The sequence below is a fragment of the Motacilla alba genome, chromosome 3, assembly GCF_015832195.1.
Source record: "Motacilla alba alba isolate MOTALB_02 chromosome 3, Motacilla_alba_V1.0_pri, whole genome shotgun sequence".
NCBI classification, from domain to species: Eukaryota; Metazoa; Chordata; class Aves; order Passeriformes; family Motacillidae; genus Motacilla; species Motacilla alba.
In genome coordinates this window covers 85,097,672-85,125,046 of record NC_052018.1, presented here as the reverse complement: position 1 = coordinate 85,125,046, position 27,375 = coordinate 85,097,672, and the positions used below count along the sequence as shown (strand labels likewise).

At 39.2% G+C, this 27,375-nt stretch overlaps 1 protein-coding gene across 3 annotated transcripts in view; it reads left to right on the top strand.

The window, feature by feature from the left end:
* LRFN2 (leucine rich repeat and fibronectin type III domain containing 2) overlaps positions 1 to 27,375 on the top strand; it is a 152,060-nt gene that overhangs the window by 15,755 nt on the left and 108,930 nt on the right. Inside the window, exon 3 of one of the 3 annotated variants that reach the window (XM_038130738.1) lies at positions 11,614 to 11,847. The exons of the other annotated variants lie outside the window; for them this stretch is intronic. The gene's annotated coding sequence lies outside the window, so the exon portion shown is untranslated. The remainder of the gene's footprint in view (positions 1 to 11,613; positions 11,848 to 27,375) is intronic. 3 annotated transcript variants of the gene reach the window in all.

Sequence of the window (27,375 nt, the reverse complement as noted above, 5' to 3'; positions counted from 1 at the left end):
TGGATTCTGAAACTATGCTGATATAATCAGGGTCTCTGGCTCAGAAATTTCACATAGCTTTCATAGTGTTTCACTCCTAGTTAGGTGAAAATTGTTCTCTCTGCACTTTGGGCTTCTTCAATAGTTGCAGTGTCTGGCTGTGTTGGTGTGAACACAAGGAAGCTGCTGTTGAGCTCTGGCAGCTGGAACAGGTAGGCATTCTTATACTTATTGAGAAAAAAAGTTTAAATGGTATTACGGGCCTCTTAAGCTGGAAAAAGGAGAAGGAGTATTGTTCTTTCTTTCTTGTGAAACTGTTCTTCTGAAATTTAATAATAACGTTTGAGTGTTTAGACAAGAAATCACTTGGAAGGCTGTGATTTCTGAGGGTGAAGGAGTCTGAGCTCTTGCATTTGGTGCTCAATCTCCATAATCATTTAGAAGGTATGGCAAATAGGAGAAACTCCTTCAAGTAAACATTTGACTGATAAACAGATATAGTTTCTTAACTTTTATTGATTAGTGCATTTAGCATCTGGCTGACCTGAGTTCCGTATGGGTGGAATAATTCACTAGCACCTGCCTTGCATTACCAAGGAATTTTTTGCTTGTGCTGGTGGAGGATCCTTCAGAAGAGACTTTTCAGACAGACAAGAATTGAGGGAAGCCTCTAAATCAAGACAAAATAGGATGGGGGGGGGGGTGGAAGACTAACGAACTATCAACAAGGTGATTGCTGACAGAATAGCTCATTTCTCTCTAGGCCAGTGTGTCTTGTTTTGTTAAATTTCTTTAGTGATAAACTACAGACAAAATTCTCAAGACTCAGCACATCAGAAGGCTGTTTTACAGAAGAAATATATTAAATGTGCTATAAATTATATATTAAAATGTGTCTTTTTTCCACTATTTTTTCTTAAGCTATTTTTTTTAAACCTTTATTCAGGTATCGTCAAGGTACTCTGAAAACCTAAGGAAATCCTGAGTTACTTTATGAAATAGTTGGGTCCCTGAAGGTGATTGTTTAGCCAAATTCTCCAGTCTGTTCTGTGTGTTTTGAATAAAAAATAAAAGAATTTGTGAGACTACCTCCTTGGATTGACTCATAGGCATTGAGTATTGGGTTTTGGCCTACTGTATAAGAAATTATGACTGCATTGCCTTTCTTCCTTGGATGACCCCATTCAATTCTACCCTATACTCTATTGTTCTCTCTCTCTCTCTTTTTTTTTTTTAATCAGAATATTGAGATTTGTACTCTGTGGTAGAATCAAATGAAACTTACCCCCAACAGAAAATGCACTGATTTTTTTTTTCTAATACAACCATTTACAGAAGTGCTAATGTGTCCTAGGAAACATGAAGGCACAGTACTGTTTTTAGAAATTGTTCTACAGAGTTATCAGATTTTTCCCTTTTTTTTTTTCTTTCCTGCTCAATATTTCAAGAACTATCTTTAGGCTGAACAGAAAGAAAAGATTTATTGACAGCAAGATTCATTAGACTGTAAAATAGTCTCCTAAGGAAACTTGATAGAAACTTTGAGATTTTAAAAGTAGCTTATTGGGTGCAGGGGAACTCAAACCTTTTAATGTACTGCATGAGATAAGAAATGTGTTAGAAGAGAGATGATGGACTAACTGGCTTGATAAGGCCATCTTTTGATGTGTAGTTTCTATAGTTATTTGCGCAGAAACACTAGCATTGCTAATTAACTGCTCATCTGCTTCATGTACTTACGGCTTACCAGCTATAGTCAAATCCCATCTGTCACTTGAGGACAATTAAGTGGGCTGAGAAGCATCATTTTATGACAGCACCTGGCCAGGAGGAGATAGTCCAGATGGACAGCATGGGAATCAGGAGACACCTGGGTGAGGAAGGGGAGGAGGCTGTCTCTTCAACAGGCAGATGCAAGTGCTTGCAAGCCTGTTCATATAAAGCAAAGGAAACCTGTTCTGGAGGGGCACTGCTAGGAGCACACAAAACTCATACTTGTGATTCCAGGACCAGTGCAAGAGCTGTGTGGTTTTTTTCAGACTGCTACAGTTCCTGTCTTCAATTTTGTATGAATTTTGACACCATGGACTGTGGAAAATTGCAAGAGCTGACCAAAACACAAAAAATGGCACGAACAACATTGGAGATGAGGAAGAGATGATATAACCATTGTTATTAAGTGAGACCCAAGGCCTGGAATCGGGTTGGGGTCAGTGCTGCTGTGGCACAGCTGTATGATACTGTCTCTTGGTTCTGCCTGGACATGATCCTGGGGGGTGAACAGCTGCATCAATAAATAACCAGGACCAAATTTTCATGGTGTTGTCATGGTTCTCACTTTGTGCATTTTCATTCATGCTGCTCTTGGTGTCTGCTGCTTGTGGCTTACAATGTGGTCCTTTCATTTGAGCAAGAAAACATGTGGTGAATAATTACATTTGTCCCTAAATATAATGTTTCCTCAAAACTCTTCAGGCAGTGTCAGTGGCCCTTTAGAGGCCATTTTCCAAGCTTACAGCAGTGTGCTTGGGTAATGAGGTAATGATAGTGGCACAATTATGCACTGCAGGTGAGGACAAAGCCTTAAACTGCCACTCAGCTTTAGAATTACTGCTGTAATTTAAAAAGTATCTACCCTCCTTTCTCTTTAAGCAAAATCATCCACCCCATTTGTCAAGATAATGACATCCATGGCCAAGCAAGACCTCTCCTTCCAGTGATAGCTTCCTTCAGAGGGATGCAATTAATAGCCTCATTTTGTATCACCTGAATTCATATAGTTTAATTTATGTCAATTCTATTTTATTTTTTTTTGCTGTTATTCATCATGTCTGTCCATTATGCATGACCAGGAGACTGAAAGAAGGGCAATTGTGCCATATCAGCTTTTGTGCTGATATAGATTATATATATATATATATATATGTTTTTTATCAGTAAGTAGATGTACATGGAAGAGAGATTTGGTGCTCTTGGCAGGCAAAAAAGAAGGACTTTAACTTTTCCTGGTAGTAAATAGTAAATTTTGCAAGTCCTGGCATGGTGAGAAGTTGCAGTGAGCTCTGTGGCCCCTTCTGACGGGGCTGCACTCAGGCCAGAAAGAGACATCAGTAAAGCTTTGTGGCAGATGGACTCTCTTTCCCCTCTGTGGCAAAACAGACTGAATTCTCTGCCCTTGCTTGCATATCTCAATGTGGAAAATTTTCAAATAAAACTACTTCTGTTTTGTAGAGCTGAGGGGTCTTGTATAAGGTGGCTGTGAAGAAACAGTAGGTAATCCTAAGTCTTGTTAGCCATAAGCATTCAGAAATCATCACTCTAAATATTAGATGAGAGTTTAGTGTGGCATAATCTACCTTTTGTAGCACTGCCTATTTTTAAGCTCCCTTCACCAGTTTCTAAATTATTGCAGACCATATTTAAAAAAAAAACCTAAAATTCTTTCTTAACCACATGCTTCCAGGAGCCCTGTGCTCCTGTGAGTTCATGCTTCCATGGTCCCTGTGCAGCTGGATAAAGGATCATTGATATTATTCACTTTTTGTGCATTTCCAACTGAATCAAGACAGTTTCTCAAAACAAGGCTGTGCAGCATTTTGTGGAGTTTGTTGTTAGGGTTTTTAACCTCAGTTTTTGTGGGGTGTTTTGTTGTTTGGGTTTTTTTTTTCATTATGGTATTTAAAAAATAGTTTTAAAAGTTGTTGCATAAGTATATTGAGAGCCAGGCTTGAGCATCAATTTACCTGTTTGTTCAGGAATACCATGACATGGAAATGATTCCTGCAGAGAGAGGGACTCATTTGCCTAAAACTGCCAACCATGAAAAGAAAGATGAAATAAAAGCCAGCAACATAACAGGTTTTAAAAAAATTAAAATACTTTCATTCTTGCCCAAGCAAAAGGATTTGTGTAAGGAGTAGAGGAGAAAATTTTGAAGAGAATTTCATTTAAATTGGACTCTTCAATTTAAAAGACATACCTGAACAGATTTTTTCTCAACCACCAAAGTCATATCTTTCTAGCCTGTACATCACTTTCCAAATTTAAAACTATTTTTTTCTTCTTCCATTCTTCCCTGCTAATTTGAGGCTCTAAGGTGTTTCATACCCCTGCATAAGGAATGTCATATGTATTTTAACAATTTATTTTTAATTCTGTTCTCTCTAGTACAGAGATTTTATCAAAACAAAAATCACAGTTTTGATGCCTGTATCTGGCAGAAGCACAGCCTGAGACAAAGTGGTGAATAACAGGAAGAATAATCAGGTGTACTTTGGCATAGATAGCCAGTTTCAAATGACTGTGATTACACTTTTTTCCCCTGTTACTTTTGTCACTAACATAACACCAAGCACATTTCCTTCAGAAAATACATTTTGAGATTTTGAGCCTGTTAGAGAGAATATTTAAAGGTTGGATTTTTCAAATGTGCTCAGCATACTGAATGGAGATGGGGTGCTAAGTGCTCTGGTGTTTTGTGGGTTGTTTTTTGTTTGCCTTTTTTTTTTTTTTAATAATGATCCCACAATAGGATTTATAGACATAAAAAGACTTTGAAAATTCAGCTGCTATGTAAATTCCCAGATCTGCAATAGCTTGTTTTTAAAAACCTTTTTTCATTTTGGAAAAAGCACTTTGGCTGTAGGATTTTCAAGGCATTTTACCAAGTGGCCAATTTCTGTTTTCATTGAAATCAGTGAAAATAATTTAATCTCAAATTGATGTTATCTGATGTGGATTTTTGGTCCTGCTTGTCTTCTTTACCCTTTGTGCATAGGTATATGTTTAGGTACAAGTTTCACCTGAGCTCACAGAGGACTAGACCTGGGCCTTAGCACAGGTCCCAGCTCTTTGTTCCTGTGGTGTGGGTGGATCAGACACATGTGATGCCCAGTGACTCACACCTGCCAACACATGTACTAATTGTGGCTTTTCCTTAAATCTAAATAAACATCTGGGGCTTAGTTGTCTGTATAGGGGTTTTCCATAGGCACTCCTTTGTGACTGGTGAGGAGGAATACACTTTCATGATGCAGCCATGCTCAGCTTTAGTAGATGAAGCGCTCAGTAAGGTAGATATAAACAGTAAGCATGATGAGCTATGTCTCAGAACTGTCTAAGTCTTTTGATTTATCCACAAGGGTCACCAGATGACAAGATAATATGTGAATGTCTAAATTAAAGGCCTCAAAAATGAGATCAAAGCCGCTGCTAGCCACAGTTGTCACTGTGGATAAAAAACACAGGGGTCATTCAGTGTGCAAAAGCTCTTCATCTCTATTTTAACTTTGCATCCTTACCTTATTTTTGCCCACTGGTTTCACTTGAGAAAAATAATTCCATAACAATTGTTTCTGAGACCTTTACCTACAGCTCAGGCACTGTGGAGCTCTTCACTATGGCCATTTCCCTATAAATTACTTGCTTTTCTCGTTGTGAAACAACTTGTCCCTGGGATTGTTTTTGTATCATGGGCACAGAAACGGACCAGTGACTAACTGATTCACTCTCTAAGACATCATGTATTTCACATTGTATCCATCTGTGCTGTGACGACACCCTTCTTTATTTGATTATGTTCCTTGAACACTCTAAGTGCTAATTTAGGAAATTATTTGCTTGGCATTTTTTAGGCTTTTGTGTTGTTGTTATCACTATTATTTATAGACACAATGAGCATAAGGAGATATTTGGAATCTTTGTTTGTTGTTTTTATTTTTTTTTCTCAATTTATGAAAGGATTTTTATTTTTAACAGAAGAACTTAGGGTAAAAGAGACTAGAGCCTAGCACATCACTGCTTTCTGGTACTGCTATGGTAAATGAATAGGTAATTCCTTGACTTATTACAAGCTAATACAAATCGGTATGGTTTTTCTCCTCCTCCTTTAACCTCCTACATTCTTGGAGCATATGTTGAGAATGCCACCCGTAGCAAAGGATCAGTGTAAAGCATCTGTTGCAAATTATCCAGCTGAGATTGATTGATTTTTCAATTTACGCATTTAACTCTCTTGGTTTAGATTTCAACCTAGACCTCAACTGAATTTCAATAATGACACATGCCAGACTTACATGCTAGAGAGCTCCTGAAATTCAACGGCTCCAACATTGGTAATTAATAGATATTTAGGCACTGGTTGACCTTGCACCTTTCTAATAAACCTCTAGGAAACTAATAGGTTAAGACATAAAGAGCCTTTCGGAAATGTCCCTTGTGGATTAAGCTTCTAGGGGTGGCAGGCACTCAAGCTTGCAACCTTCTTGTGTTTGAAGGCGCTGTTTTGGAACTCCCTGTGCTTCTGAGGTCTGCAGCAATCCTTCTAGGATTGTTTAAACAGGATTTATAGCCAAGCAGTAAACCAAACTAGCAGTAAAAATTCTTAAATTATTGTGCTAGGCAGTCTCCTAAGCTGTACTGAAAAAGTAATCACTTTCACTTATGTGTCTTGATTTATTGTTTCCGAAAGAAACCCTGTACTTTGGTAGCATTTCCGTCAACTTCCTTTGTTGTTGCACAACCTGTGTTTTACCTAGTTTTCTTCCTCTATTTCTGTCAGTATTTTCTCCTATGTGAAGGGAAATCTCAGTCAGGTCAATAAAGTTACTAAGATAAACAAGTAGGAACTCCAGTTGTGACCGTATCATTTGGAGGAAGGGATTGAAGGTTCTTTGTAAGCTAACCAAGTGAAGTGGGTAGTTTTCCACACATCAGTTGGAACACTGGATGCTTGACCAGCAAGATAGTTTTCAAGTTTGAAATATGCTTCCGTTCCTAATGGAAATGTGAAAAAGTAATTTCTTACCACTTCTGTGCAATGTTTACAGAGGAGCCAGAAAGAGAGATGGTAATGTGGGTAGCAAGAAGTCTAGCCATACAAAGCAGTTACAGAAAATTTAGAGTATCAGAACCTTTGTTTTGTTTTTGGATTCATTTTTTGTTGTTGTTGTAGGTTTGTTTGCTTTGTTTCTGTGTGCAATGAAAATTTAGAAATGTGGACCTTTCTTTCACAGACTATAGACTCTGTGTCTGATTTTCTTTACCCAAAAGAGACAAGGTGACCTGAGTATAGAGCTTTCATTGCTATGTTATGAAACTGCAAAGCCTGATGAACAGGCAACTGCAGTTTGTTTACAGAATAGTGGCACAGAAAGTCACCATGACTTTGAAACTGAGCCGAGATCCATACATTGAATAGCAGATCTGTGTAGCATTGTTGCAAACCAGACTGCAAGAAATCAAGAGCCACATTTCCCCTGAGATTACAGGTAATTTTTATGTTTCTGACTTTCTGTTAAGAAACTTGCAGTTACAAGTCAGTTCACAGTGATATTACCTGTGGTATCATTGAATCTGGGGAAGATGAAAGCCATGTTGCAGGTGAATACCCAATCTCAGTTACTGGCTGCAGAGCCAGGGAAACAGGGCTTTCCCAAAGCACCAAGTCAGCAAAAGAAGAGCTCTCACATTGCAGGAGGTCTGTGTCTCCCCAACCACAGGAGAGAAGTGAGGTGAGCACACAGCAGGATTTCTCTCTTACTCAGCTCCTTGGGAACATGAGCACAGATGACCATTGTAACCAGTGACTCATGGGGCAGGAAAGCCCTGGGGAGGTGCAAGATGCTCCCTTGCAATGGGTACCTTGCTTTTTCGGTTTTCTGTAGTTGGCTGGGACCTGAGGCTTCCTTGATGCACTGCATTCCAGCAGCTGCCTTTGTTTCCTGTAGCAGTTATTTCCTTTATACTGTTTTATGCTGCCCTGCCTATACAGTGGTAAGGAAAGAGTAAATCCTTTACAAGTGACTACATGACAAGCACAAGACAGACACAAGAGACACTGTCCTATTCTTGTTCTTGTGTCTGAGAAGGGATTTAAGCTCTGCACAATATGCCACAAAAGATTTCATGCAGTGGTTGGAGTTGCATGATTTGTAACCAGAAATAACCGTGACAAAGACAGTTAAACTCTGCATCTGTTTTTGTCATGTGGATTCATGTTTTGTGATGAAGACCAGGGAGACAAAAAGAGTCAGTCTTATGGCAGTAGTGCTGTATGTCATGTTTTTATAATATTTATCTATAAACAGAGACCTTCATTTGAATTGGGAGACTGTGATAAAGCAACAGAGACTTGCAGTGAAATGTCTTTATATTTTTGGTTATGGGTTTAGGTTTTTTGGGTAAATTGTTCCTCCAGTTTCTGCTTTGAGGAAGATAATTTATTCTTCCCTAATTTGGCACTGATGCATTCGATTTTTAGCTTGATAAATCATGTAACAGATTGGTTTCATTTCACAAAGGAACAAGAGTACTGGCTTAGAGGACAGATAAAATATCCTAAGTCTCCTGTTATACTTAATTCGAGTAAACCTCAACCTTCAATTATGGCTCAACAATGGTTGAATAAGTCCTTCCTTTCCCCAAGTCCCAGCAGGTATCCTACTTGCTGGCAGCAACTCCCGAATCTCACTAGAGCAGATAATTTCAGCTAAATCATACATTGTCCCCTCATCTCGCGGTCAGAAGGCGAGGAGGTGATGATAAGTGTTTTCTGAGGTGTTTCTGATATATGTGTTTCCCTGAGGTTGTGAACACTGATTACAGGAGTGAGTCAGAGTCCATGGAAAGGGAGTTTTCTGCTAGATAAACCTCTACAGTGTGATTTCATTGCAGGTCGAAGAGTGACTTCTATCAGGAAGGAAAAACAGTATTGACTTTAAAGTGGGCTCTCAGAGTTAAGGGCAAAAGGCAGCAGCACTATCACTGGGCTAGATACCTTCTAGTCCTGCAGAGCAATTTTGTGGTTTCAGAAATCTTCCTCTTCTTGCCATGAAGAGAGGTGAGATAACCAGACATGGGTGTTCAGTTGGAATTCTGTAGAAAGCCTTGTTCCTCCTGATCTAGAGCAGAAACATGAACTGTTTCCTATCTTCAGGCAAGTGATTGTCATCTCTTGGCTGCTCTGAAGTTTGCTTATGGTTGTTTTTACTGCGCATGCACCGTTAAAAGTGGGCAGATGTCCAGGATGGTGAGAGCAAGTGAGTGAGCACGACCAGCAAGAGCTGCTTTTCTGGTAACGTGTCTGAGTTGGGAAGAGCAGAGAGCAGGTCTCCTGCCTTGGGTAAATGGCAGTCTGAACTGGCAGGTAACTAAAGAGCTCTGGGCTGGCTTTTTGTTCCCCTCTGGGTGGCTTTCAGCAGAGTAAGTGGAAAGATTTGCTGCTCTGTTTTATCACTAGCCTCTCCCAAAAGGAGCAAACAGCTTGTCCATTTCTGGAGGGGGAATTTACCTTATCTGGATGGCATAAAATTGGCTGGAAGCTGTCATATTGAAATGGTAGGGAAGGTCACAGTATGTTCTACTTGAAGTGATGCCTGTCCTTTTAAAAACTAGAATGTTTGCAAAGACATTGAAACCCATACATTATGAAGAAAAAAAAATTATGTTGCATTTAATGAAATATTCAAGGCTTCCTTCTTTTTCTCTTTTTTTTTTTTTCTTTTTAAATCCCTGCCCCCAAAACACCTATTTCAGCTTGAAAAATCTCATTCCAAATCAGAAATACTTTGGGGGGAACAAAATTAACTAGCAAGAACCTATTATCTACACATCTATAGCTGTGTAATCACACTTCAGATGATTGACTGTCGTTTTCATGTCTCTATTCTTTTCTTTCCATAACTAAAACCAAAACTAAAGCTATCAGAAGTTCTGTGTTTGACAAATGTAAAGTCTAAAGTTCTCTTGCAGAAGATCACTGTAGACAAGATCTGAAATGATATGTCCTTAAAAAGGGGAAATGTTGATTTGGGAGTAATAACCACATCATTGTGGCTTTCTGTTGCATTGCAGCACTACTTGGAATAAACAAAAAAATTTTTGCAAAAAGTTTTTTTCACCACAAACAGTAAGAATTAATTGTGGAATCTTCTTCATGGGTTCTGTCTCTTTAACATTAGAAGCTTTTTCAAGACTTATCTGGGTTTCTTTAGCCAACTAATATGACAGTATGAAATTTCTATGTTCGCATCTCCTGCCTGGCAAGCAGAGGGATATAGATGAGGAAATGTACTGGAATTTCTTTTTCCAATTCAAAGAACATAACTTTGTCTAATTAGCCTGAAGAAGTTTGTATGTTTGTGGAAATGAAGATGTAAATAGGGAGTGATCAATTTTGACTACTTAGACCTTCTCTAGGTGGTGAGAGAGAAAGAAAAACAGAAAAAAATTAGAAAGAACCAGGAAGAATAAAAAAATACTATCTTATTCTGTTCCTGTTGTGGAAAACCATTTTGCTACTAAGTAAAGCAAATACTGTGCAAACTTCTAGCTAGTACAACTTTTATTGTTATTTGACAGATGGGTGTGCTTGTTTTTAATGGTCCTGTTTTGCCTTGATTATCTGCATCTTCTCACTTCTGGCTGAGCACAAGGAACATGTTGGCACATTTCAATGCAGACTACCTGTCAGTAGGAATATCTTACAAACGCTAATGTTGTAGCTGGAGTTAGTATGTTTTTTATGACTTGCTTGAAGCATAGAATTGCTTTCTGGGCCCTGTGAGCTAACTAGTTTCTACAGGAAGTATCTGAGCAAGAGGGGAGTTCCTTGCTCCCAGCATCCTCCTAGGGATACACAGTGTGAGGCCATGTAATGGTTGAGTTCAGCCTTGGTCATAAATGGGTCCCTCCTCCTTCTCACTGACACCTGCTTAGACAGAAGTTAATTTGGTTTTTTTGCAAAGAACTAACCCCAGGTTTCTGGACATTGTTCTTCTGCTTAGTAATGTGGCACCTGTTTATGCCCATGAGCTATTATTTTGTGCTGTGGGTTTTGGTGGTGCTAGCCAACAAAATTCTCAAGTCTGACTTTAGGCTTAGGAAAAGTGGGCATTTGCCAGCAAAACGACTGTAAGGCAAAAGACCAGCTTGTGATTCTCTGTGCTGTCTTAACTGCGCTTAGGAGCCTGGAAAACTGAGCCTCAGAAGAGGCTTATGCTACAGAAATACAGCAACCATCCTTCTCCCTTGCAAACAGCAAATTTTACTCTCTTGAGCTCTCCTCTTTTTCTGTCTGTTATTTTTATCTTGTTTCTTTCCATAGCTGGAGTTCTGTATCCCTGTTAGAGGCTTAAGTTTTCATCCTTGGAAAAGTTAAATTCTCACTGCATTTCTCAAAAGCTTTGAGGTGGCCTCATCTGTCATTGCATATCTGGATTCCTCTACCCTACTTACATAGCTCTACAGTTTCGGAGAGCTATGGGTGCACTGTAGCAAATTATTTTCTTTCCCACATCCCTTCAGAGAAGAATGTGTGGGTTTTTCTTTTCTTGTGTAGCGTTCAGCCCCTGTGAAAGCACCCATATTTCTATGTTCCCAAAACTTCTAAGGGCTGAGGTGTCTTTACCTTTCTCTACCTCACCTTTCTTCTCTCTGTGCCATTCCTGAATGGGCAGCACAGAAAGCTCTGCGTGTGGGGAAGACATGAGTTTTGCATATACAGTATGAATACTGCCAATTGCACCCACACTGGAGCTTCTTCATCCCAGAAGAATGAGGGAGGACCAAACAGTGTGTTAAATGGAGTACAGAAATAGACACCAGTGACTCCATAACACAACTCCCCCTCTGCAGGAGCACATCATGCCTGAGCAGCATGAAGGGAATGATGACAGCAGGCAAGTCCCTGCACAGGGACTCTCTGGATTTTGGAGTGGTGTGGGAGCACCTCCATTCTGGAGCAGAACAGCTGTTTCACAGAGTCCAAACAGCAGCAGACCAATCAGAGGAAGTGCCAGTCTCATGGAAAACTTGGAAGAATTTTGGCCAGCTTTCTGCGTTCAATGTTGTGGCTCTTAACAGAGATCTGTAAGTGACACACGTGATTGTTTTGTTGGTTCTCTGTCTGCTGCCAAAGAAAGTGGTGTGGATCCCGTGGGTGACGTGCAGCTGCTGAGCCAGCCAGCTCTTAGGCCAGCCTGGCTGCCTGCCACCCACAGGCTGGCTGAGCCCTGGCTGCTGGGGGTGGATTTCAGTGGGTGGTTTTCCTTCTTGTTGCAGGGTATGTTAGTTTTGCATACTGCCATGCCTCTGACTGACATCTCTTCCATGATATTGTGGGGGAATCTCTTCAAAAACAGCTCCATGTGAATGTCTCTGGGCAAATAGTCTCCTGCATTTCAATGTGGTTAATGTACCCAAAATGAGCTGTACAGTGCATGACCATTAGCATTTGTTAGGGAAGTGGGATGCGCTAGGTCCCAAACATGCAGATTTCTATATCATGCAGCCTTTTCCCACACCAGCTAGACTGGCATTTCTCTAGACAGCTCAGCATGAGGGCAGAGGTCAAATGGCTTTCCTTAGGTATTCTCTGAAGCTAACCCTGTGGTCTCCAACATTGTGTTCTTCAGGTATTTCTTTTAGAGCAATTCCAATGACCCACATTTATTTATTTATTTATTTTACCCCTGAGTTTGGTCTTGGTGGAATAATTTTGTTTTTTTTTTTCACTGCTGGCAAAAACCCCTAAGTAAATTTCAGAGAAACAAGTCCCAGGAGCATGATAGCATGCTTCACTCACAGTTACTGCTGCTGTGTGTGTTCACACATAGATTTATGTGCAACTGCTTTATCCAAAATAGTGGAGATCACAAACATTACTGGTGGTAGTTTTCATAGAAGTTTAAATGAACTGAAACAATAAATTTACTAGCTCAGATTTCTTTCCTGAGTTCCAGTTGGTAGCCCACAAACAATACTGTAGTTTTAGTTACAAGGGGTGTTCTATTTAAAACTGGACAGTTTTTCTTTACATTAATCATCCAGGCTCATGAATACTCCCATCCTGCTAAGACTGTGCCAGGCTGTAGAACCCTCCTGAATTTAAAAAACCAAACAAAACAAGAAGAGGGCAGAGGACATGATCTCATACCTCCATTTAGTGTGATCTCAACTTCAATCATGCTTCTAATTGTTTATCAGTTGAACAGCAAGACAATTATACCTGGTTCTGTCTTCCTTTAAAGCAAGGGCAGGCTCTTTTCAGTGGTGTCAGGGACAGAACAAGAGGAAGAGACAAACAGAAGATGCTGTGTCTGGAAACACTTTGTCAGTCTGAGTGTAACCAAGCATGGAAACAGGCTACCAGAGAGGATGTGGTATCTTCATCCTTGCAGGTGTTCAAAACCCACCTGGACATGATCCTGAGAAGTTGACTCTGAGCTGGCTTGAGTAGGGGGATGGACAAGATGACCTCCAGAGCTCCCTTCCACTCTCAGCTGCTGTGTAATTCTATGATCACAGCTCTTGTCCCTCTTCACCTTTACATCATTTCTTCCAAGACAGAGTAGGTGATGAAAGGGAATGGAAGCAATGACACAGAATGATAAGGGAAATCTTTTGGAAAGGCATAGGGAGGCATGATGGTGCTCCTGAATATTAGGAAACAAGAGGTTGTCTCAAAGAAAACCCTGGAAAGGTAGTGCAGCAGAATGCCAGGGACTGACCCAGATGCTGGAAGATGAGTCCAGAGAAGTCATTAAGCCTTCACTGCTCTGGGTGTGAGTACCAATGATTTGGACATGGATATAAGTCTGTAAGGAGCTTCTTGGATGTTGAGTCCTCTTCCTTTTCAAGTAGTGCAGCGGTTGTACCAAGCAACACTGTAATGCTAAACATCATGAACCCAGGCTCCCTGGCAGCTCTTGGCATTGAAATGACTTTTGCTCCAGGCCCAGGAATGGATCGTTTGGCAATGTGGTCCCCATTTGCTTCTGGAGGTCTCTACTGTTGAGATCCTGAGGGCAGCAGGGAGAGTGTCAGCCCAGACACGTGATGAACACAAACTGAGAAAAGGGCTTCTCTTATTTTATAACCTGCAGAATATCAAAAGAAGCTGTAAGAAAAGACGAAGCATCCTGTGTTCATCACCTTAACATAATCAGGAATGTTGCTCTATTTATTTTTTCTTTTCCTTTTATTTCCCTACCCCACTCCTCCTCATTGCAATGTAACTATACTTTTTCTGTGTGTGGCCTGGAGGCAGTCACTGATGCTTTCACTGTGGAAAAGATCCCTCCATACCACAAAAGAGGTTGAGGCTGTGCTCATTCATTTTTTATTTTTAGTTGAGTTCTGTTTGTTCTGTTATCTGCCCAGTGGTAAGTGACAGGTGCCGCTCTTCTGGAGAGAGATTACACTGAAGTGTGACAAGAGTCCTTTTAGCAGGCTTTTATATTAATGATAGCTAGCTGTGCTAATGCTTAATTCTCCTTTTTTCCTTTTTTTTAAATCTTCATTGAATAATAATACGAAACAGTGATGTTGCTATGGCCACTTGGAGTTTAATCAGAACACTTACTGTGTTATTTATCTGTCCTTACTAGCAGCAACTTTCTTGGTTTCCAGAGTATTGCTCCTAAAACTACTTTCTTTAAAATAGACTAGGCCATCTCTTTACAATAAACAGGAATATTTTTTTGTATACTGTGGAGTAAACTGTGGTTTTTGGTTTGGGGATTTTTTAATTTGGTGTTTTAGGGGCATGGTTTAGGGTTTCTTTCTTGCCTTTTTTTGTGTGTTTTGTTTTTTTTTTTAAATTGCTTTAACATGTTCTTAATAGAATTTGTTGCAAATTAGATGCATCAGTGGAGCTGTTACCACTCAATGTAAGAGAAGTTCCTAGAGAGTCTGCTGATAGGGGTGTGTGTGTATGAAGCAGCTAATGCTAAGGGCTGGCATACCCTGGTTACGGGGAGGGAATATTTCAGAAGTTCCAACATCAAAAACTATTGTTGCTGTCAGCAGGGAAGGGTAGCAGGCTCAAGGCAGGGACTGAAAAGGATTTTCTTTGATTTGGTTGCTCCTAGTGAGGGAATTTTCAGGATATGAGTATCTGGTAGGAAAAAAAAAAACACTAAGATGCCCAACATAAATGCCTAAGTGGATTGGCAGTGAAAAGAGGTCTGCCAGTAAAACCTGCCCTCTTTTGCTGTCATCTTTCTAGTGCCTGCTTTGGTTTTTGATAATAGGTGTGGCTGAATATAGGCCTAATGTACCCCAGCCCTGATTCCCAAATCCCAACTGCTCTCTTGTCCCCATCCTCCTAGAATTTGTACTGTACATCCTGCTGACATTGCAGAAACACTTTGAACTTCCCTCTTTTGGCAGCCTCCTGTGGATTCCATTAGGAGACAAATTCTTGAAACTAAATGTTCTTCTCTAATAGATTCTCCATTACCCACTGTATTTCTAATTTTAAATTTGTTAGTATACTTTAGTATAAATCTAAAGTGTCCCATTAAGACCTGCCTTCTGTTTCCTAGGAAAGTGTCCTCTGAAGTAACCTCAGAGTGTCCACTGAAATCTCTAAGGTAAAAGAAGGTTGTCAGGGCTCTGGAATATCCAGGGAAAGCTGATCTGTTTCCCAGAGATGCTCAAATGTTCTACACAGCATTTAAATGTTGCATTATGTTTTCCCTGTGGCACTCACATAATCTTGTTTCAGTAATTGAAAGTTACAGAAATTGGAGCTTTATCATTTAATAACCTTCCTACTTGCTGTTTGCTCAGATGACTATGATCTAGTTAAAAACATTATGTAAATGTATTTATAAACAAAAAGTAATCAACCTGTAGAGGAAGGAAAACCAATGCAGGAATACACTAAAAGAGACAAAAATAATATACCTGAGACTTGAATTCAGAAAATACTGATCAGTCTCAATTTTATGTAAAAACATAAATGTTTATATGTTGGATGTGCTGACTACTTAAGAACCATAAAATTCTTGCTTTCTTGTGAAGTGTTAACTTCAGTAGTGGGATATTTTGACTGACATCAAGTGAGAGCAGCTTAATGTCTGACTAATCTCTTATTAGGACACTTTATTTGCACTTGTCAAAAAGATGGTTTCTTCTGTCTTTTATGTCTTTGATTTAAGATCCAGCCCTCCACTACAGACTGTAGTTTGTTTTTGAAGTACTGAAATATTAATCAGCAACAGAAATGGAATAAAAGTAAATCTCTGTCTACTTCAGTGAGGGAGAGGACAAGGGCCCCTGGTTCTTGGACTGAACATTCAGCTCTGAGCCACTGTATATTTCAAGTGATTATGAAGTTGTACATTACCAGCAGAAGTCTCTTAGTATGAGTGTGAGAGTACTTGATAAAGACCTGGCGGTTCTGTCAATCTGTAAGGGAGACCTTTTTTTTTTCCCTAAGTTTATTTTCAGGAAGAGAGAACATAAGGCATAATTTAATCTGTTTTGGGATAATTGGCACTGTTATCAGTGGTAATAGGAAGTGTTGGTGGCTGGGATAATTCAGTACTTGGAAAAAAAGTATCAAAGGTTTCAGTCCAATGTAACTTTCAGTTTTTTTGATCATGGAGCGTGATACTAGATCAAATAATCCTACATAAAGGAACATATTCTCATGCCTGCTGTTGACAGTAAAGGACACAGCATTTTTGGGAGAGGTGCCAAACACACCACTTTAACATAAACATCCTAAGAGGATAGAGATGATTGTATTTCTCTTCGCTCCTCAGGTGATTACTTGAAGGCTGTTCAGCGAGCAACAAAGTCCATCTTTTCACAGGACTGCTCTCTCATGCCTGTTTTTCAAAGGATCCATAAATCCATGGACTTTTCCTTTTGACATTAAGATCTGGTTAATGGTTCTACCTCTATACATTCAAGAAACTTTGCCCAGTTTCTGCTCACAGAAGTTTCTAAATCAATGTGTAAGGCAGATGTAGAGAGAACACAATTTCTGTCGCCAGCCATCTCCTTCCCAGGGCAGTTGGTATAAATTTTATTGAAAATTGCTCCTGGCAGTATGCGCCACTTATTTTCCTTTAATCCTGTTTTCATCTCACCTCATAATGATTTCAGGAATGTTTTTAGTTTCCAAAGCCAAGGAAACAGTTTCTTCTTGGCGGAAATAGCACTGGCTGTTAAATAAAAAGAAATGTGCTTTTCTGGCTAAGCTTTATGAAGATGATTGTACAATCTGTACTGTACGCTTGGAAACTGCTGCAACAAGACGTGCACCATATGGCGTATATGGCATTCCTTTACCTCAAGTGTTCCCTTACTCAGGCTGGTATGGTTGGTAATGAGCTCATTTTTGAATAAGGGAAATATGGATGATTTGTCTTTTTTGGTTGGGGGTTGGGGTAGGTAAGAGGATGGAAGCAGAAATCTCTACATTGAAGAACAGGGCAAAGAAATGTCATTCCTTGCCTTGCTGGTTCTCTGATCAGCTTGAAGTCTGTAGCAATCAGGAACTTCATTAGGAAAAAAATGGCAGACTATTGAGCTGAGGTTAAGTTTAACATGATGCTATGATTAAAAAGTAGAATTTAAGTAAGAATGGTTTTTGTTTCTCTTTCTGTCTGGCAGGCACATAGTCCATAGATATGTGGGAAATCAGCACAGTAATTTCAGGTGAAATATGATATCAGCTCTGTTTTACTGTGTGAGAAGAGAATGGGAGGTTTGTAACCTTGGGAAACTTCTGCACATTGCACATTGCATTCTTCTCCTTGGAAATCACCTTAGAGAAAACTCTAGGAGTTTTCTCTACATATACATATATGTATATATCTTCTTTCTATACAGAGAAGTTAAAATTTTCTCTACCTGTGTGCTCCTAAAAACCACAGACAGAGAGGGAAATCCATTTAGACTATCACTGCTCTCAGACAAAGTGGATTTAGCATGTCACCATACTTTCCTGATCTGCCCTAAATAGAAACAAGCAGTTCAGGGAAATTGATAACCTGTATGACCAAGCGGACATAAAACACTGTTTTGTACTCCCTCCTATTAGATGTACTTGTTCATGGTGTGTATCCTGGAAAAGCATGGTCTCGCTGAAATAAGCAAATAGACCACTTGTGCCTGTCATAAATAAAGCAGACACTAGCAACTGGATGGAAAGCAGAGGCATACTTGGGACTAAAACTGCAATTTTGGATAGGGCAAGCTGCATGAGAATTAATACCACCACAACTTTTTCATGTAGTGAGCAAAACTATTCAGCTGTCCCATTGTAGTTACACCATGAATGTTGTTAGGGCAGCCAAGAGCTGATAACTGAGGGGTCTCCTGTAGGATTGCTTTTGCCATGAGAGGTGTGATGTGTTGCCTTGGAAAACAAATTGAGCATGGGATGATGATGCAAAGCCCCAAGCTCCTTTCTTGAATACAGATGGTCCTATTACTCCTTGAGGTTTAGGGTTATTTATATTGAATTTTGGGTTCTCACTTTTATTACTTGGGGATGAATATGAACAGAAAACAAAAAAAAAAGCTGCATAATTTTTGTGTTCCTGCCTTACCATTTTAGCTAAAGACACCTCAATAAGGATTCATGACAAAATAAATATGTATAGTATTAAAGGGTAAAGAACATAATTGCTAATTTGAAGAGTTTGAAGAAAGGCATCAAGAACAGTGAATTTGACTATTAGACAAACAAAAGCTGAATTTTTGAAGCTTAAATTGACACTCTTTAAATGAAAAATAATTTTATATTGTAATGAGTGTTAAGAAACAGACCATTATCTGTGAGGTATCATTAACCTTATTGAAATGAAGACAAACATGTATTCTTTAATTTTTCATTATCTGAAGTCTCCAAAAGTTCATGAGGGTTTCTCACGGCATGTTTTTTTATGATGTGTTAGAGAAAGAAAAGCATGCCTGAGCCAATGAAATATATTTGCATAGAAAAAAAAATTAATTGCATTTATGTATATGTATGGTCAGGTTAGAAGTCAGTAAACACTTGCACATTTCTCTCTATGGAAGCAGGCTTTAATTCTCTACTATTTTACTTTTCATCATTTATCAATCTGCAAATCAGAATTTAAAATGCTATCATGTTGATTTGACAACAGCCCTTTTGCATTAATTTGCACTGGCAGTGTTAAGAAAAGGAGAACCCAAGTCTGAAACTTCAGTGTCTGTTCTGAAAGCTGTCAGACAGGAATATGTGTCCTGCTGCGACATGGGAGTGGACTTGAATTAAAATCCCAAGTTGTATTTGCACTGTGGATCACTATCTGACTTCCTGGGTTGCATAAACCTATTCAAGGACAAGGATCATTCCAAGCTCTGAGGTGCAAATAGAAGCAATTTCACCAAGAAATTGGTGAAATATAGAGAATAGAAATATCTAGTCAGAGGCCACCAGACTCATGTTTCCTTGGGAATACTCAATCATACTTTGCAGGACAGACTAATACAGTAATAAAACCTTGGGGGGTATAGCATGGCCTCCTTGTCCAAGAGCTTTAGAATATATTATTTTATATATTTATTAGGTATAGCATATATTTCAACTCCTGGGAGAAGGAACTTTCAAACAGAATATCAAATATTAGAACAACCGGACCGATCCTTAAGACTTTTCACAATATACTGGCTTCCAGTGGAAGTCTCAATATAAATAAAATGTTTATCTAATTTGAAAACCAAATATCAAGTTAGATTGGTGCTTTCCTTGTAAAATTCAAAAGAAGGAAAATATTCAGTTTCCTCTGAGGTTTTCCTTTTAGGTTTCAAATGAGGGGCTTTTGTAATGAAAAAACCCTCAGCTCTGAGGATGTATAAAGTTCTTTTTGTGCTTGGGATGATGAAAGTGTATGCTTTTGTATTTTTTCCCAAAATCAGTTTGACCTTAAGTCTTACCACGATTTATTGCCCACCTGCAGTTCCATGCTGAAAGACCTAAATACACTTTATTACCTTGTACTTGGTCTGACACAAGTGAGCCCAAATCTTCCCTGGGGTTCTGAGCTGTGGTGGCTGAAAATCTTCCCTGTTATGTAGACAAGGGTTTAGCTGAAAAATCACTGGATTGACTAGGGAATCTGTTTAAGATGCTGTGTTTCTCTGGATAACCTCTTGACCTGAGCATACTCACTACTTCTCACATTGTGTTACATCAAGCAAGGATGAGCTTGAGAACAGTCTTTTAATTGCTACTTCCAAAACTGTGATTATCCGCTTAGTATTGTCACTTTCTTGCTGTTTTACCCTTTTAACACACACTGCTTTGCACATATGTATTGTAGTCCTTGTAAGCACCTGCTCCAGCTGAAAGCCAGATCTGAAAACAGGTGTGCTGAACCCCACCATGATATGCATCTTTAATTTTTAGTGACGTCTGATCAGCCTATTTGCTGGCATGCTTCCATCTAAAACCTGAACTCTTCCTGGACTGTATTCCATTCTTACAAATATGTATCAAACTACTTATTCTTCTCCCAGCCCCTGGAAACAGTAGACTATGTTACAAATCTCATTTGGCTCTAAAAGAAATTAATTTCAACCTTTATAGTTTTGAGTGAATGCTTAGGGATTTGTTCCTGTTCTCCACAGCTCAAAAAAAACCCAAAAACCAAAAAAAACCAAAACAAGAAACCAAAATAACAACAAAACAAAAACAAACCCATAAAGCAAATAATAAAGCATCTTGGCATGATAACCATTTTCTGATTTTCTGTTGGCTCAATTTATTACTCTCTGTGTGTGTGGTTTTGACATTCAAGACCCTGAAGACCTTATTTTAGACTTCGTGAAATAAAATTCTACAACAACTTTCAGTGGTTTTTGGTTGAGTGAAAATTCAGGGATCCCTTTGTTAAAATTATAGTTCCAGCACTGTGCCACCACTTTGAGCAGAGATGAAATTAATTTCTTGTAAACTAAATGTGATGTCACTTCTGTGTCTGAGTGAGGACATGAGGACCTGAGTGCAGCAGGAAACATGGACCCACCGTGTAATTACTTTCTGGCCTCTAAAGATCAATGCTACTTTATCCTGCAACTATTCAAATCTTCTTTGAAGCCAGGAAATGCTGATATGTTGATGATGATCAGGAGCATAACAAGCATAAAGATCCAATCTGCACTAACCTAATTTCAGGTGAATATTATTTTTGGCTTCTTGCAGGAACTCTCAAATCTTCTTTTTCTCTGATTCCTCTCCTATCAAAACCCTTCACCACGGGTGGCTCACCCAGCAGCTGGAGGAGGCACATTAATTCCTGCCATCACCAAGCAGGCCTGTGCCTGCTGCAAGCACCAGGTGCCATCTTCATACATGTAATAGCAGCTGTAAAACACATGTTTCTCAAGTTTAGTGAAGTCTTAGCACCATATGGTTGTCAGTGTTCACAAATGAGGTGTTATTAAGTTGTCAGTTGCTTACAGAGGTGAAGTGGAATAAACTAGATGAAGAGGGAGGGTGACCTTGAGTTAATGGAGGCTGTTGTGGCACACTAAGCAATGAATAACACTGTGGTTAATAACTAGCTTGTTCTCATCCATATCCCTTTTCAAGTGCACCTTCTTTTATTACATCAATGATCAAGTAGTCGGTGCATATGGCTGGAGGCAAGGAATTAAAAGGTATAAATAACACACACTTTAATTGAAATCCAACTGTGAATGCCTGGCCTCTATGATTAAACCTTTTATCACATGGATTGTCCCACCACAGGTACATTCCTACTACTCAGAAAACTACTTAGCTTAAAAAAATAAAAAGGCCTTTCTTTCTTTCAGATGTCCAAGATGAGTTATTTGAGAATTTCTTTGGCAATACCAGGACAAGTATTGTGGATATAACAAACTCATTCTTGCATGTATGTAAAATCTTCCTGCAGTCTCTTCTGCTCAAATGCTGGTGGCAAGCACTTTTAAACATGCCAACACTGCAAAGGGAGAGGGAGCATGAGAGCTGGCATTACGGGTACTGAGGGTCATCTGCCTTAGGGCTTTCCATTCCTATTATAACTCAATAATGTGGTCTCTAGAATTTCCTAAAAAAAAAATGTTAAAACCCCCATTGGATTGGGCCAGCCTTAGTAGTGTTGCCTAAGTACCAAGGCTTGATGCTGGATTTCTCCAGGCTTTCCATCTTTATCAAACCTCAGTGAAAAGGCTTGATGAGCAGACTGCTGAGCGAGCAGTGTGACTCCTAGGGGGATTTAGCTGTGTGAGTAGATCAACGTTTGCCTGAAAATAGGGGCACTGCTGGTGTCATCCTTTACACAATGTGTAGCAGAGTGGGACCTTGATTACTGTGATGGAAACAGCAATGGGTGATATTTGTTATAGATCTCTTCATGGGGAGACTGTCTGCAGTGATGATGAATTAATGTTTTCCAGAGGAGAGGAATGACTAGCTGTTACTAAGCCTCAAATTTAGGAGTTTGGTTTGGTTATAACTCTATCTGGAAAGAGTCCTCCAAACATTATCCAAGATTTACACTTATGTGATATGATAACCAAGCTGAAAAAACCACTGTTCTTGACAGCAGTATCCAAGTATTTTTCTAGTTCAGGTGTGTCATATCTGCAATGTGATGGACTTCTTTTAATGAGTCAGCACTGACATAAACTTGATGCTTGGTGTTTCCCAAATAAAATTATATGGAGGAAAATCTCTGTGTCCCAGCTACAAAAAAAAGCTGACTGCTGCAGAGAATGCAGAAAAATAACATTATACAAAGCTCACAGTCCTGTATTATTGCAGTGAATAACCCTGATAATATATTTTAAATTACTCACTTAAAGATATTTGGTTTCTCTCAAGGAGATTTATCAGCAAAGAACAGCTTTTGTGGAAAGTTCTTGAACCTAAACTACATAAAAGAGGCCAGTAAATACAGACTAGCAAAAGGAGAGAATGGCTCTGGGAGCTGTTAGAGTTATAAATTATTTGGTTTTACTGCAGCATGCAGCTGGAAGGTTCTTCCTTGATTTAAACAGATGCTTTGTTTTCCCCTTTGTTGATATACCAAGTTTCCAAAGGCACTTAAGCCAGGTAAATCAGTGTTTCTAGCACTGCAATAAACATGTCAATTGAATATGGCACTGAGAAGAGCCCTGAATTAAAAATCTAAATGAGAAGTTTTAGATGGCGTCTGGTGAAATGAAGAGTTTGAAATTGGTAGCACTAGGTTTTCATTTTATAGAAGTCAACAGGCACCACAAAAACTGTTTTATCCTCCATGCAGCACCTAAGGTTTTGAACCTAAACTCTTTGAGCCTAAATTGTTACATCTTTCTTAAGTTTTACAATTTTTTTTACTGTATTTAAGTTGCTGTGCAGGAGTACATGTTTCAAGAAGAACACCCTTGGTATTTGAAAGAAGAGAATTCAATAAGCTAAATTATAGAAAAAAATAGATTAGGTTGGTTTTTACCCCCCAGTCTTCTTTCAGAAAGGACTCCCCAAAGCCCTTTTCAAATCAGCCGGTTCCATCCCAGGGAAGGACAGGATGAAGGCTCACCTTGTAGCAGCGTACACTAAGATTTTCTCTAGTGTGTCTCTATCGTCTTCTCTGAGACTGCTTTTGCTTTGAAGCAGGGTAGGAGAAAGCAGAATCCTGCAGGGACTGCGCAGGTAAAAGTAAGTGCTCTGATGTACTCTACAGTGGTTCATGCATATATACAGGGGATGTATAAAAGCTGTTTTATTGGCGAGGGGGCTGTTGGCCAAGGCACCATGGTTATGCAGTAGTACCTTGGGACCAGTACGTTCCACAAGAGCAGGCACTGTGAATTTTGAATTACTGTTGCCTCTAAAACATTATGCTGCCAATAGTGCTGTACCTCCACACAGTAATTGTCATTCAGCACTCAGACTTTGCCAGCTATTTTAAAGTTCCACGGCAAATCAATGGGTCCTCAGTGTTTCACAACATTGGATCCTACTGGTTCAATGTCACCTGACAGAAATGAAAGACTTTACCTTATAAAAACTTGGTAAACATGAGAACGTATATATTGTGGGGAATGATTCTCTGCTGCTGAGCCCTGGACTGCTCAGGAGCTAACATATGCCTGTTCTATTTTGGGCCTTTTGCAATAATGCTGAAATATTTCAGCTTGCCATGAACTTTCTTCCCATCAGTTCATACTGGGTTAAAAATGAAGCAAGGAAAAGGTATGGTGAATGTTATGCCAAAAAAAAAAAAAAATTCCTCTCACTAAACTCATGGAAGCTTATCAAATTTATTGGAGAAAGTAACCAGACAATCAACAGATCCCCCTATGCCAGCTCTGGGTGGTGGGTGGTTTTATCAAGCATGACTTCCTACAGGTCAGAGACTGTAGAAGGTCTTCAGTCTAAGGCAGAATGGAGATTTACTAGAAGGTTTGAGATCTGTTTACAGCAGGGCAAGAATAAATCTGGAAAATGTATAAAAGGGGGTTATGACCCAAAGCAGTCCTTGTACTCTAAAGTCTTTTTGAGTCTTGATAACCTACAGAACATTTGCCTGCTCAGGCTCTGTTGTAAAAGTCTAAGTTGTCCTTGATGGAAGTGTAGTGTTCACAAGTCCTCCAAAAGCCCTGGAAAACCCTCATTCTCAAATGCAATATCAATCTGTGATGTAATAGATATAATGAAAAACATTCACATAATCCCCTGGCACATGGAAAACTATGTCTTGGTAAAGGAGTGTTGTCAACAGGGACAATGTACTTGCTTGGAAGATGATTCAGTTTGTTGTCTCTCCTTGTGTAGAGGTGACCAATATCTTGAGCACTGTACAACTCCATTGTCATGATGCTACCTGCAAAATTAATTTGTCATGTGTGTATCAATTTGTGCCAAACTATTTCAATTTTCAAGTGATAGTCATGTTAAGAAACAAAAGCCAAATATAATGGGATTTCAAGAACATTACAAGTCCATACATTAATTATCAATTACTTCATTTAAAAGTGCACCCACATTCTAGGTAAATTTGTTAATAGATTTAGCTTCAGTATTGTTAGTAAAAGCTTGGTGTGACATTACTTGAACTTATAGTCCAGGAAGGAAGTCATTGCACCAATGGAGGAGAAAGTGTGAGTGAACTACCTCTATTAGTTACTGAGCTTTCCACAAAAAAAAAAAATTACTTTTTTTTTCCTCCTGTTTTCTCTAAAAAACTTTGTTACGTTGTATGTGTGGACTATGTCTTGTTGGCAGGGGGAAGTTTTGCTTTTTAGCTATGCTGATATCATTAAATTGGCAAAATCCCTGTAGTGTGAATACACTTTTTGCTAGAATAAAAGTGCTTGTGTTAGTATATCTTATTCCATTTCAGCAGGAGAAATAATTTACACACCCATAAATCACCTTATATTTTTCAGACTCTATCTGCACTAGGGCTTTTATTGTAGTGCTTCACTAGCAGTCAGGCTCACTTAGTCCGTTTCTACCCTGACTCTGAATCAGGGTAATGTGCCATTAGGCTCAACATTATACTTGCTTAAGTTTTCCCAAAGCAAGCAGAAGATAATTGCGAGATCTTGTCAGAAAAAAAGTCAGAGTTTTCTCTTTTTGGAAAGTATAAAATCCTTTTGAGCTCAAAAGGTAAACAACTTTTAGCCATAAACCTTTATCTGAAACCCAGACATTTAATTTTTGAATTCCTCCTCTGTGTCTCTCCAGAGATGCTTAGGTTGTTTATGTTGCCAATCTGCCTTGCACTCTGCACACCCTTTGTGAAACTCACCTTCAACCTCTAAGTCCTTGTCTTGCAGGCATGTTATAGTTCATCACTGATGTCCTTGGCAAAGGGCAAAGGAGCCAGGTGGTGAATGTGCTCATAAGGGAGGACTTCTATTGCCTGAGAAGACATGCAGGTACTCACATGTGAAAAACATGAGAGGAAAGGTATTTGCAATTCATAACTTTAAAAAAAACTCCAAACTTTGGGCTCTTGATCTCAATTTAAAAAAAAAAAATCACAAGGAAAGGATACTTTGGAGAAGAAAAAAACAGAAATCCCCCAAACACATTCTCCTTGATTAAAGACCCTATTTTCCTTCTTCAAAAGAAATGGATTGTAGGAGAAAAGGCACTAGTGAACCTGATAACCTCTGGTTAGGAATGTTGAGATTACAGTCACCAATTGTAGTGTGTCATGAGCAGTAACTGAGACCATTTGCCTCTTATAGGTCACTGTGTGAACCCCCTCTTTCCAATGTTTTTCACCATGACATCCAGCATGAACACTTAAAGAGCAAACTTCAGAAAGCCATTGTAAGAGGCTCCTGAAGCATCTGTTTTAAAAGCAAAGCATGTTAAACATTAATTAAAATTAACACACTGCTTACAAAGGATAAATCCACATGAATGTTTGACCCATCGGATTTCCACTTCCCTTCAGTCTGTTTCACATGGTTCAGTGACAAAAACACTTGTGCTGCAAGCTGCTGACAAAAGTAGTAGCAGAGGGATGGCTGTGTTTCTCTGGCCACAAGTACAAGTTAAGATTTCATCCCCACCAGTGTGGTTTTAGACTGTTTTACAAAGGTTTTTTTTGTGGTTTTGGGAACCGGTGTACTGTGTCCTCTCTTCTGCCTTGATTTAAATTTATAATAGTATTACAAATGTTGAAAGGTAACATTCAAAGCATCCAAAATATATCGTGCACTAGATTCATTCAAATTAGAGTTCCTTGAGTTAATCCCTGCCAAGCAAGTTCTCTGAAATTTAGAGAGTTGTGTAAATCAGGGACCCAAATTGAAGCACTCACAAAATTTTGGGTAATTTAAATCTGGACTTAGGCATTTTATTGACATGTTTACTTGATGTGTTTTGTTTTTTTTTTAATATCTCTGTCCCTTTCTTTGAGTGTCTGAATTCTGATGCCATATTACGAGAAAAAAAAAAGCCTTTTCAATTTTCACAACCTAGGTTAAAACAAGAAATGTTAAAAAACATTAAGAAGCCTTTTATGGTTTTTCAGGATTCTGATTTGCATTTTGTATTTTGAAGATTTTGGGAGAAAAAAATCTGAGCTTTGCCTGCTTTCATGAATAGAGCACCCACGCCTTTTAGAAACATTCCTGCTCACAATCTCATCAAATTACAGATGGGCTGAACACTGATTATCCAAGCTTTGGTTTTTTTATTTGCATGATGAAGTGTCACCATGGCATTACCAAGCTTAATAATTTGGAAAGTCACGATTTGATTGCCTTCATTTTAATACAGCTCTACCTTGGCAATCAAGTGTTTGTGAATGCCTCGACTGCAGTCTCCTGGGAGGCTGTGCCTCCAGTCAGTCCTGTGGCAGGGCTGGCCTCTGGCTCTGAGCAGTAGGGAGGGGAGCCTCACAGGATGTCAGTTGTTGTGCAGCCTCTGCCATAGATCTTATTTGCTATTTTCTAGCCCAGACTCCCTCTCTGAGTGCTTTACTGTTGCAGTTTTTATAGCATAGTCATATTATCCATATTTGTGCCTCCCCTGTGCCAGCTCATGGTGTCCACCCCCCTACTACACAACTTCACTCCTGGTCCTTATCTCCAAATCCCTGCTCAGCTTTTTGTTTCTGAAATCATGCACTGGTCTTGCTCCAGCTCTTCAAA